The 11,278-nt window shown below is 40.6% G+C and overlaps 1 long non-coding RNA gene across 1 annotated transcript; it reads right to left on the reverse strand.

The window, feature by feature from the left end:
- Positions 1-2,084: 2,084 nt before the first annotated feature.
- On the reverse strand, positions 2,085-6,376 carry LOC122808647. The gene is made up of 3 exons (XR_006365809.1): positions 6,257-6,376; positions 4,145-4,285; positions 2,085-2,171 (listed from the first exon to the last, which is right to left on the reverse strand). It is a non-coding gene; the product is annotated as an uncharacterized LOC122808647 (long non-coding RNA).
- Between the last annotated feature and the right edge of the window lie 4,902 nt (positions 6,377-11,278).

Consider the following 11,278-nt stretch of genomic DNA (forward strand, 5'->3'; position numbering starts at 1 on the left):
TTGTCTAAAGTTTTGGTGATCCAATGAGTTCTTTGTGGACCGCCATTTAGTCCAAGATTTGTTTCTTTTGTGGATAAGTTTCCTAGTATGATTTGAGAGCCAAGGGGCTGGTTTATTTTTCATTCTTATGGAACGGGTTGGGGCATGTTGGTCTAGGATTGCTAGGAAGGTGCTATTAAAGTATTTAACTGCTTCATCTATAGGGAGATACTTTAGGAGAGACCAGTTGCAATGGTGGAGTTCAGTTAGAAAGAGTTCATGGTTAAATTGTTTTTTGCTACGGATGGTCCTAACTATATAGGGAATGTTAAAGCAAGTTTTATTTCTAATAATATATATGAGAGAGTGGTCACTAAGGTCATCTGGAAGGGTTCCTATTGAGTATTTGTGAGAATCCAGTCTAAGATGGTTTTTGTGTTATTATGTTTGTTTATTCTAGTTGGGGTGTTTATAGCCTGTGAGAAGCCATGGAGGTTAATATGAGAGGAGGGATTAGTGCCGTTACATAAAGACCAATCAATATTAAAGTCTCCTAGTAGAATTGTTTCTTGTGGGAGATTAGTTGAAAGCCAGTTCAGGAGGCCTTCTAATGTAGTCAGACTTTTTCCTGGGGGAAGGTAGGAGCAGATGATATAGACTGATTTATGGGAGTTAAGTGTTAGTTTGGTAATAATTATCTCAAAGATGCCATCACAGGGTAGATTACAATCTATTTTGTTGATTTTTAGTCCTGATTTGTATATAATTGCAATACCTCCACCTTTTTTATGTAAACGATCTTGTCTAATGATGCTATAGCCTGGGGGGATAATTTCGGTATCTTTTATTGAAGGTTTAAGCCAAGTTTCAGTTAAACAGAGAATATCAAATTTTTGGACATCCAAGAGTGCATGAATATGTGGTATTTTGTTACATATGCTACGTATGTTGAGATGTGCTATTGAGAGAGATTTGGAGGGATTTGTTGTTGGTGGAGTGACCTTAAGGTTAAGATTGTAGTTGCTGGGGGTTGGTGTAGGGCTTGGGCCAGGGTTGGGGTGGATGTCTCCATCTTTTAATGAGTGGAGAAATTTGAATTTATAGTCTTGTGAGGGTTTGAGATACTGGTATAGTGATTTTTTATTACATAAAAAGGAGTATTTAATATGACTGAGTCGATGGTATTTAGCTTGAAAGAAACTAGGTATATTAGTGGTATTTGGGAAGGTTACAGATAGGGCAGGAAAAGGTATTAATGTGTGTTTGGAAGGGATGGTGACAAGTGATAGGAGAGGATGTTCATAAGAGGTGAAGAAGTAAGCTGTGTTGAGAGTAATTAGGAGTAAGAGGGCAAGGAAATATGGATGTTTGTGAGGCATGATAGGGAAACTGTATTATATGTGTAAGGAGACGTGTAGGTATTAGCTAAGATAGACAAGGTAGGAGAGAAATGGAATGTAAGGGATGGTGATGTATTTAGATGGGGTATGGCTAATAGTAAGTTACTGAGTGGATGACTGGTAGAGGGGTGTGGCTAAGAGGGTATATGTGTAGATGTACTGGGGGCGGGTGGGAATTGGGGGCAGGGTAGGGGAGCGGAGTGAGCCCGCAGGGCGAACGGAGCGGGATACACAAAGTGTACCAGAGAGGATGGAAAAACTATCAGAGAAAGCTGGCTATACCAAGGTAAGTGGAGGTAGCCTAGGGGTAGTGGATAAGGATGGACTTTGAAAAGGAAGAAAGGGATAGGAATTAGAAGGGAGAAGTAGGGGCAAGTAAGTAGAAGTAGATACTAGTGGAGTAGATACAGGTGGGGAGAGGGTGACCACTAGTAGACAGTAGCAGAGTTGCACTAAGATGTACTAGGGCTCCCGGAGAGTAAGCTAGAGTAATGGGAGAATGAGCACAGGCTAAGTAAGGGTCTAGGTAAGGGGGGAAGGAGATAAAGGAGTAAGGGGGTTTGCTGCTGGCAAGCTTGACTAGGAGCAAACAAAAACTTAGCAGGGTTAGCTGGTTATATAAGTACAAGACAATGTATTAATTAAACATACTTTCTTGGTATCTTGAGATAGAGGCTTGCTGAGGATGGCAGGTGAAAAAAAGTTCCAAGAGTAATTGGCAAAGAGTGCAATAGCAGAGTTAGTTGTGGGATTCTACCCAGGCAAAGAACACAGGGTATGTCCGGGTGAAAGCTAACAAGCAGGAAGAAAAATGAGAAAAAAGAATTATGTTAAAGCAATGCAAACAACACTGTGTTCCCAGAATAGTACAGATAAACTTAACCTTACAATATATTACATTTAGTAATAGTTACAGTCAGGGAAAGTCAATCATATTCATTAGGTTACGACATGTGTTTAGGCTAAGCACATAGAAGATTAGCAGAGTTAAATGGCTAAGGCAAACTCTATCACATACATCTCCACAGTAGTGAACGTTATCAGTAATTAAAGTAGAAAGGGTATCAGCTAAAAGAGGTCTAGGGAATCATAGAGGTGGCGTTTACACCATTAGGGGTATAGATTATGTAAACGACAAGGGTGGTTATCCTTTAATAGACTAAATTAAGGCCAAGTCAGCTCTTGTAAGGGCATTCCAATTACACACAGGTGAGGTAAATGGCGGGAAAAGAACCACGTTTTCACAGTAATAAATCAGGAATTACAGGTTAGACCCTTATCAGGAGAAAATCCGTAGACCAGAACAACACAGTAAATTCAGTAAATATGCCTAAGATAGAGCCAAGTAAATAAATAGCCTTGCATTAGTCGCAATTACAGCACTAGTACAGACACTGCAGAGTGAACAAGTACTAACTCAGACAAGGCAAATATCTTCGTAAACACAAGCACTTAGTTGCATACAGTTAACATCATATTGTAGCTAAATGGAAAACATTAAACTGATACGCTATAGCTGCAGTAGATATTAGAATAAAAACAGTATGTAGTACACAGACACTAAGCTAAAACTAAATATGCAATCTTATCAGCTTACACAACTCATTAAAGTATCGCAGACATCAGAGAAATAGTTGGTAGTACGCTAGCATTAAATTGATTAAACTACAATAACTGTTCAGTTTGCACAGTCGTTGCTCACATAAAATTAAATATAAGCCTTCGTGAGAGCTACTTCAGGTAAAAAGTACATTCATAGACATACAAACATTTGATAGTGTTCAAATAACATCCGAGCACTATAACAAGATAGCGTTTATCAGGATATCAACAAAACGCGATTACCTAGAATAGGTTAGTTCATACACCTCAACAGACAAGCAGTCGCTAAACTAAAAATGTACATAGCAGGTAATAACTTACTTGTAAATACTAGCACGCAGCCAAGGATGCTCAGCAGCAGCGAGGAGGGCAGATCTGAAAATGGCGCCCTGAGGATAGGAGGGACATTTAAAAACTTCAAAAGGAAGTTAATAGGAGGGAGGAGCTAGGATAGGAATAGTCAGATGCAGACCGGAAGGGGTGTTTACAGGTAGATAGTGATAGATACTATACTGCAAATAAGGGGATACTAGGGAGAAGGTGCTAGGTAGACAATATGAGATACATCTGAAGAGAAAGGAGATTAGTGAAAGGAGAGGAGGGCAGTAGCACGAAGGAGAAGTAGGGAGAAACCAGGTCAGAGCAGAGTAACTAACTATAGATTAATACATGTATGTAAACCTGGATAGTGGAGAGAAGAGGGGAGAGAGCTAGGAGATAAAGAAAGTTAATGTAAGTAGAGGACAAAGTGTACCATAGAGGATGGAAAAACTATCAGAGAAAGCTGGCTATACCAAGGTAAGTGGAGGTAGCCTAGGGGTAGTGGATAAGGATGGACTTTGAAAAGGAAGAAAGGGATAGGAATTAGAAGGGAGAAGTAGGGGCAAGTAAGTAGAAGTAGATACTAGTGGAGTAGATACAGGTGGGGAGAGGGTGACCACTAGTAGACAGTAGCAGAGTTGCACTAAGATGTACTAGGGCTCCTGGAGAGTAAGCTAGAGTAATGGGAGAATGAGCACAGGCTAAGTAAGGGTCTAGGTAAGGGGGGAAGGAGATAAAGGAGTAAGGGGGTTTGCTGCTGGCAAGCTTGACTAGGAGCAAACAAAAACTTAGCAGGGTTAGCTGGTTATATAAGTACAAGACAATGTATTAATTAAACATACTTTCTTGGTATCTTGAGATAGAGGCTTGCTGAGGATGGCAGGTAAAAAAAAGTTCCAAGAGTAATTGGCAAAGAGTGCAATAGCAGAGTTAGTTGTGGGATTCTACCCAGGCAAAGAACACAGGGTATGTCCGGGTGAAAGCTAACAAGCAGGAAGAAAAATGAGAAAAAAGAATTATGTTAAAGCAATGCAAACAACACTGTGTTCCCAGAATAGTACAGATAAACTTAACCTTACAATATATTACATTTAGTAATAGTTACAGTCAGGGAAAGTCAATCATATTCATTAGGTTACGACATGTGTTTAGGCTAAGCACATAGAAGATTAGCAGAGTTAAATGGCTAAGGCAAACTCTATCACATACATCTCCACAGTAGTGAACGTTATCAGTAATTAAAGTAGAAAGGGTATCAGCTAAAAGAGGTCTAGGGAATCATAGAGGTGAGCGTTTACACCATTAGGGGTATAGATTATGTAAACGACAAGGGTGGTTATCCTTTAATAGACTAAATTAAGGCCAAGTCAGCTCTTGTAAGGGCATTCCAATTACACACAGGTGAGGTAAATGGCGGGAAAAGAACCACGTTTTCACAGTAATAAATCAGGAATTACAGGTTAGACCCTTATCAGGAGAAAATCCGTAGACCAGAACAACACAGTAAATTCAGTAAATATGCCTAAGATAGAGCCAAGTAAATAAATAGCCTTGCATTAGTCGCAATTACAGCACTAGTACAGACACTGCAGAGTGAACAAGTACTAACTCAGACAAGGCAAATATCTTCGTAAACACAAGCACTTAGTTGCATACAGTTAACATCATATTGTAGCTAAATGGAAAACATTAAACTGATACGCTATAGCTGCAGTAGATATTAGAATAAAAACAGTATGTAGTACACAGACACTAAGCTAAAACTAAATATGCAATCTTATCAGCTTACACAACTCATTAAAGTATCGCAGACATCAGAGAAATAGTTGGTAGTACGCTAGCATTAAATTGATTAAACTACAATAACTGTTCAGTTTGCACAGTCGTTGCTCACATAAAATTAAATATAAGCCTTCGTGAGAGCTACTTCAGGTAAAAGTACATTCATAGACATACAAACATTTGATAGTGTTCAAATAACATCCGAGCACTATAACAAGATAGCGTTTATCAGGATATCAACAAAGCGATTACCTAGAATAGGTTAGTTCATACACCTCAACAGACAAGCAGTCGCTAAACTAAAAATGTACATAGCAGGTAATAACTTACTTGTAGATACTAGCACGCAGCCAAGGATGCTCAGCAGCAGCGAGGAGGGCAGATCTGAAAATGGCCCTGAGGATAGGAGGGACATTTAAAAACTTCAAAAGGAAGTTAATAGGAGGGGGAGGAGCTAGGATAGGAATAGTCAGATGCAGACCGGAAGGGGTGTTTACAGGTAGATAGTGATAGATACTATACTGCAAATAAGGGGATACTAGGGAGAAGGTGCTAGGTAGACAATATGAGATACATCTGAAGAGAAAGGAGATTAGTGAAAGGAGAGGAGGGCAGTCGCACGAAGGAGAAGTAGGGAGAAACCAGGTCAGAGCAGAGTAACTAACTATAGATTAATACATGTATGTAAACCTGGATAGTGGAGAGAAGAGGGGAGAGAGCTAGGAGATAAAGAAAGTTAATGTAAGTAGAGGACAAAGTGTACCATAGAGGATGGAAAAACTATCAGAGAAAGCTGGCTATACCAAGGTAAGTGGAGGTAGCCTAGGGGAAGTGGATAAGGATGGACTTTGAAAAGGAAGAAAGGGATAGGAATTAGAAGGGAGAAGTAGGGGCAAGTAAGTAGAAGTAGATACTAGTGGAGTAGATACAGGTGGGGAGAGGGTGACCACTAGTAGACAGTAGCAGAGTTGCACTAAGATGTACTAGGGCTCCCGGAGAGTAAGCTAGAGTAATGGGAGAATGAGCACAGGCTAAGTAAGGGTCTAGGTAAGGGGGGAAGGAGATAAAGGAGTAAGGGGGTTTGCTGCTGGCAAGCTTGACTAGGAGCAAACAAAAACTTAGCAGGGTTAGCTGGTTATATAAGTACAAGACAATGTATTAATTAAACATACTTTCTTGGTATCTTGAGATAGAGGCTTGCTGAGGATGGCAGGTAAAAAAAGTTCCAAGAGTAATTGGCAAAGAGTGCAATAGCAGAGTTAGTTGTGGGATTCTACCCAGGCAAAGAACACAGGGTATGTCCGGTTGAAAGTTTCTTGGTATCTTGAGATAGAGGCTTGCTGAGGATGGCAGGTAAAAAAAAGTTCCAAGAGTAATTGGCAAAGAGTGCAATAGCAGAGTTAGTTGTGGGATTCTACCCAGGCAAAGAACACAGGGTATGTCCGGGTGAAAGTTTCTTGGTATCTTGAGATAGAGGCTTGCTGAGGATGGCAGGTAAAAAAAGTTCCAAGAGTAATTGGCAAAGAGTGCAATAGCAGAGTTAGTTGTGGGATTCTACCCAGGCAAAGAACACAGGGTATGTCCGGGTGAAAGTTTCTTGGTATCTTGAGATAGAGGCTTGCTGAGGATGGCAGGTAAAAAAGTTCCAAGAGTAATTGGCAAAGAGTGCAATAGCAGAGTTAGTTGTGGGATTCTACCCAGGCAAAGAACACAGGGTATGTCCGGGTGAAAGTTTCTTGGTATCTTGAGATAGAGGCTTGCTGAGGATGGCAGGTAAAAAAGTTCCAAGAGTAATTGGCAAAGAGTGCAATAGCAGAGTTAGTTGTGGGATTCTACCCAGGCAAAGAACACAGGGTATGTCCGGGTGAAAGTTTCTTGGTATCTTGAGATAGAGGCTTGCTGAGGATGGCAGGTAAAAAGTTCCAAGAGTAATTGGCAAAGAGTGCAATAGCAGAGTTAGTTGTGGGATTCTACCCAGGCAAAGAACACAGGGTATGTCCGGGTGAAAGTTTCTTGGTATCTTGAGATAGAGGCTTGCTGAGGATGGCAGGTAAAAAAGTTCCAAGAGTAATTGGCAAAGAGTGCAATAGCAGAGTTAGTTGTGGGATTCTACCCAGGCAAAGAACACAGGGTATGTCCGGGTGAAAGTTTCTTGGTATCTTGAGATAGAGGCTTGCTGAGGATGGCAGGTAAAAAAAGTTCCAAGAGTAATTGGCAAAGAGTGCAATAGCAGAGTTAGTTGTGGGATTCTACCCAGGCAAAGAACACAGGGTATGTCCGGGTGAAAGTTTCTTGGTATCTTGAGATAGAGGCTTGCTGAGGATGGCAGGTAAAAAAAGTTCCAAGAGTAATTGGCAAAGAGTGCAATAGCAGAGTTAGTTGTGGGATTCTACCCAGGCAAAGAACACAGGGTATGTCCGGGTGAAAGTTTCTTGGTATCTTGAGATAGAGGCTTGCTGAGGATGGCAGGTAAAAAAGTTCCAAGAGTAATTGGCAAAGAGTGCAATAGCAGAGTTAGTTGTGGGATTCTTCCCAGGCAAAGAACACAGGGTATGTCCGGGTGAAAGTTTCTTGGTATCTTGAGATAGAGGCTTGCTGAGGATGGCAGGTAAAAAAAAGTTCCAAGAGTAATTGGCAAAGAGTGCAATAGCAGAGTTAGTTGTGGGATTCTACCCAGGCAAAGAACACAGGGTATGTCCGGGTGAAAGTTTCTTGGTATCTTGAGATAGAGGCTTGCTGAGGATGGCAGGTAAAAAAGTTCCAAGAGTAATTGGCAAAGAGTGCAATAGCAGAGTTAGTTGTGGGATTCTACCCAGGCAAAGAACACAGGGTATGTCCGGGTGAAAGTTGTAGATACTAGCACGCAGCCAAGGATGCTCAGCAGCAGCGAGGAGGGCAGATCTCCTAGCATCGCTAGGCATTGCGTAAACCAGCGCAAACCTGTTTACAACTGCTTAAAAGTGCCTTAATCAATCTGTATGTCAGGGCCCTTGTTCTGCTCAGCAGCAAAATAAAACTCCTCTGTCAGTCTCGAACCCCAGACCTTGGACACACTTGATTGCATGAAGTACCACTAAGCCATAGCAGATATACAATAACTTGGTGCTGAAAGAAATATATCATGCAATACAATGAGTGAATGTAAAGGAAAAATAGGAAGGACAAAACACAAAGCTTGTTCTGTGGATCCTTACCAGCAATTGTTGTGGAATTGCATTACATGACTGTGATAAGAGAAGCAGCCATTCTAGCACCAAATAATGTTATAGAGGCACTTTACAACCCCCACACAGTATCATAGCAGGACAAACACTGGCATATCTGATTAGGGCAGAGGCCATACTTCCTAACTGTGACTACTTTTCAGGGATGTCCCTGATTGTGAAACATATTTTAGCTGTGTCCCTCTGAATCCCTCTGAAAAGTACTGACATTAGTCAGAGAGGTGGTGTATTACACAATGAATAATGACAATAATAACAATAAACACCGCTTGTACTTCATAAAAGGTGTACTAATCCATATGCACTGCTTCACTCAAGTCTACGCTTACTGTCTCTATTATTTGGAAGGTGTACCTCACTTCAACTACCTATCCCTGACTCCAAGCAAATATGTATCTGAGTGTTTCATAGGCCTGGCAGAGGCACAAACACACAGGAATATCAGCTTATCTGCTGTTACACACTCTGCAAATAACTTTGGGAGGACTTCCACAAGCATACCCTTATGTAGGAGTACAACACAGAAATACCAAAGGATGTAGCCATGTACTGGTAGCAACTGACTGTAACAATGCCATTGTACCAGTGCTGAAAACACCTGTGGGTTGCAGAGACAAAGAATAACAGGCTAACATCTGGCTACCATCTGGATAGGTTCACTATTGGGAACTATGCAGACAGACCACCTGCCTTGATAAACTAACAGTTACACACCAATCCTTTAAGTCCAGTAAGATAACACTCACACAATAAGACGTGATTCTCTCTGTATGTCTGCACCCCCCCCCCCAAAATTTTAAATATACATGTGTGTTTAGGGTCTACCAAGGATGTAGGTAGGCATACTCAGTAGTGGAATTGTCCAGTTTACCTGAGAATCCTGTGTAAATGTCAATAATAACAATACACAAACCCTGCAGAAGTGTGTACATCAATATGCACATTATAACAGTTCACAAACAGTTCATGTGCCAAAAGAATACTTCTCAATAACTACTTTTTTATTGCAGTTAATTACATAAGTAGAAAAGAAACTACATACTCACATATATCTTGTATAAGCATTTGTAGGGGTGAGTTAAACTCTACACTGATAGCTCTGTACTGGAAATGGCAACAGTCAGGTCTGAGTACAACATGTACATCACTGTCTACACCTGTAGCTTCAGATATAAGAAGTATATCAACCTTCTGACTTAAACAGCAGAGTCCACAGAAAACAAGCATGGGCCCCACTCTGGAAATCTGAAAGGGCTACGCCTACAGAACTTAGCAATTTATAGCATTCGGTTGCTATGACAGTGAGTACGGCAATTACCACACAGCAGGCTGTATGCATTTACCAAATGCTGGGCACCAATTGGTGTACAGGGCATCACATGCACATGTGCAGATACCTATAAAAGCAGACTGTACTTGCTATCCCCACATGCAATCATTACATTGCACGTGTTAAAGCATCAGTGAACCTGGGGAGGAGTAAAAAAGAATTATTACTTAATAACACAAAAGTTTAATTAAGTAAAAAGAGTTGACTGAATTACTAACCAAATATATTAATTAAGTTAAAAAAGTTAATTAATAACCAAAATAAATTAAGTAAAAGCAATCTTTACTTAAGTAAAAAAAATAAAAAATTCTTCTGAAAACATACACAGACGGACCTGAAAGTGACAAACAGGTATGTAACAGATATGTGGTTACCGGCAAGTAGTAGATGTTTATGAAGAGTACTGTAAATACTTTGAAACATGCATATGTGGCAGTAGTAGGTATGTATGCTCTGATGCCATGCATGACTACTGCCATGGACAAATTAGTATGTAGCTGTGTGCAGTGGGACATAACTGTGACATATGTAGCTCAGCATTTAATGCCAAACATCTGATCATGTCATCTATGTTCTGTACAGTACTGTGTATAATGGCTGTTTGGGGGATTAGTGCAAACAGCTATATAAACCTGGATGTGACAGAGTAACACATGCATGATAGTGATATAATGTGTAGCTTAGCATTGGCAACTGCTGTACCAGGCTAGTATAGTAATGTAGCATTAGCAGCTATAAATACCCCCTGTAATATTACTGTTATGCACACATGTGACAAGTGTTCATGTTGTATCAAAGCCCAACAGGTCATCCGTGAGGTCTACAGGCTTACAACAGTGTGGACCTTGTGTGTGTATGGCACACACATATGGAGAGACATTTATGTGTCAGATATATTAGCATCTTAACATGTGCATAGAGCAAGGGACATACTACAACTGTTTGTGAAGGGTGGACATATATATGTTGGTGAAGGTTGTTATGTGCATATTTTCATGTAGGTTGTAGTGCGTGGCAAACAAGACAGCATACAGTGCTGGTATATGACATGTGGTGTTTAAACGCTGTGGGTATGATTTGTTAAGTTTTCAGTCTTCCAGACAGGGAGTCCTGCTAAAGATACATGGGCTGAGAATACCTTCAATGCATTCTGCACAAGACTGTGCAAAATTATTACATAACTGTATCCCTCTCAACCTTTGCATAATTGATATTCCCACCATGAAAGGTGGACTGTATATGTGCCCAATGTAAATCTATATGTGCACCAATGGATGTTTATATGTACGCTCAAGCTCAATGTTGTAAATGTATTGCCATCCCTTTTGTTAAAAACCCTGTACCCATGAACTACCACATATGTGGTAGCGTACTCAACACCAAAAGTGTGTTGAGACCACGGGACACAGGTGGACAGTAGTGTCCCTTTTGATAATCACAGTGCCACACAAGTCACGTAAACTGTGTACGGTCCACATGTCATCAGAAAAGGTGTGTCATCCATGGAATAAGAGGTCAGTGTTCCACTCTACTCTTTAGTCATAAAACCCATCATAGAGTACAATGGCCCTTTTGGTATGTACCTCAGAAGACATGTACAGCAACTGTAGACGCCAGGCACAAACCTCACAAAGAGTATT

Source organism: Protopterus annectens, chromosome 8.part0, assembly GCF_019279795.1.
Source record: "Protopterus annectens isolate FY-2018-M chromosome 8.part0, PAN1.0, whole genome shotgun sequence".
In the NCBI taxonomy this organism is placed as follows: Eukaryota; Metazoa; Chordata; order Ceratodontiformes; family Protopteridae; genus Protopterus; species Protopterus annectens.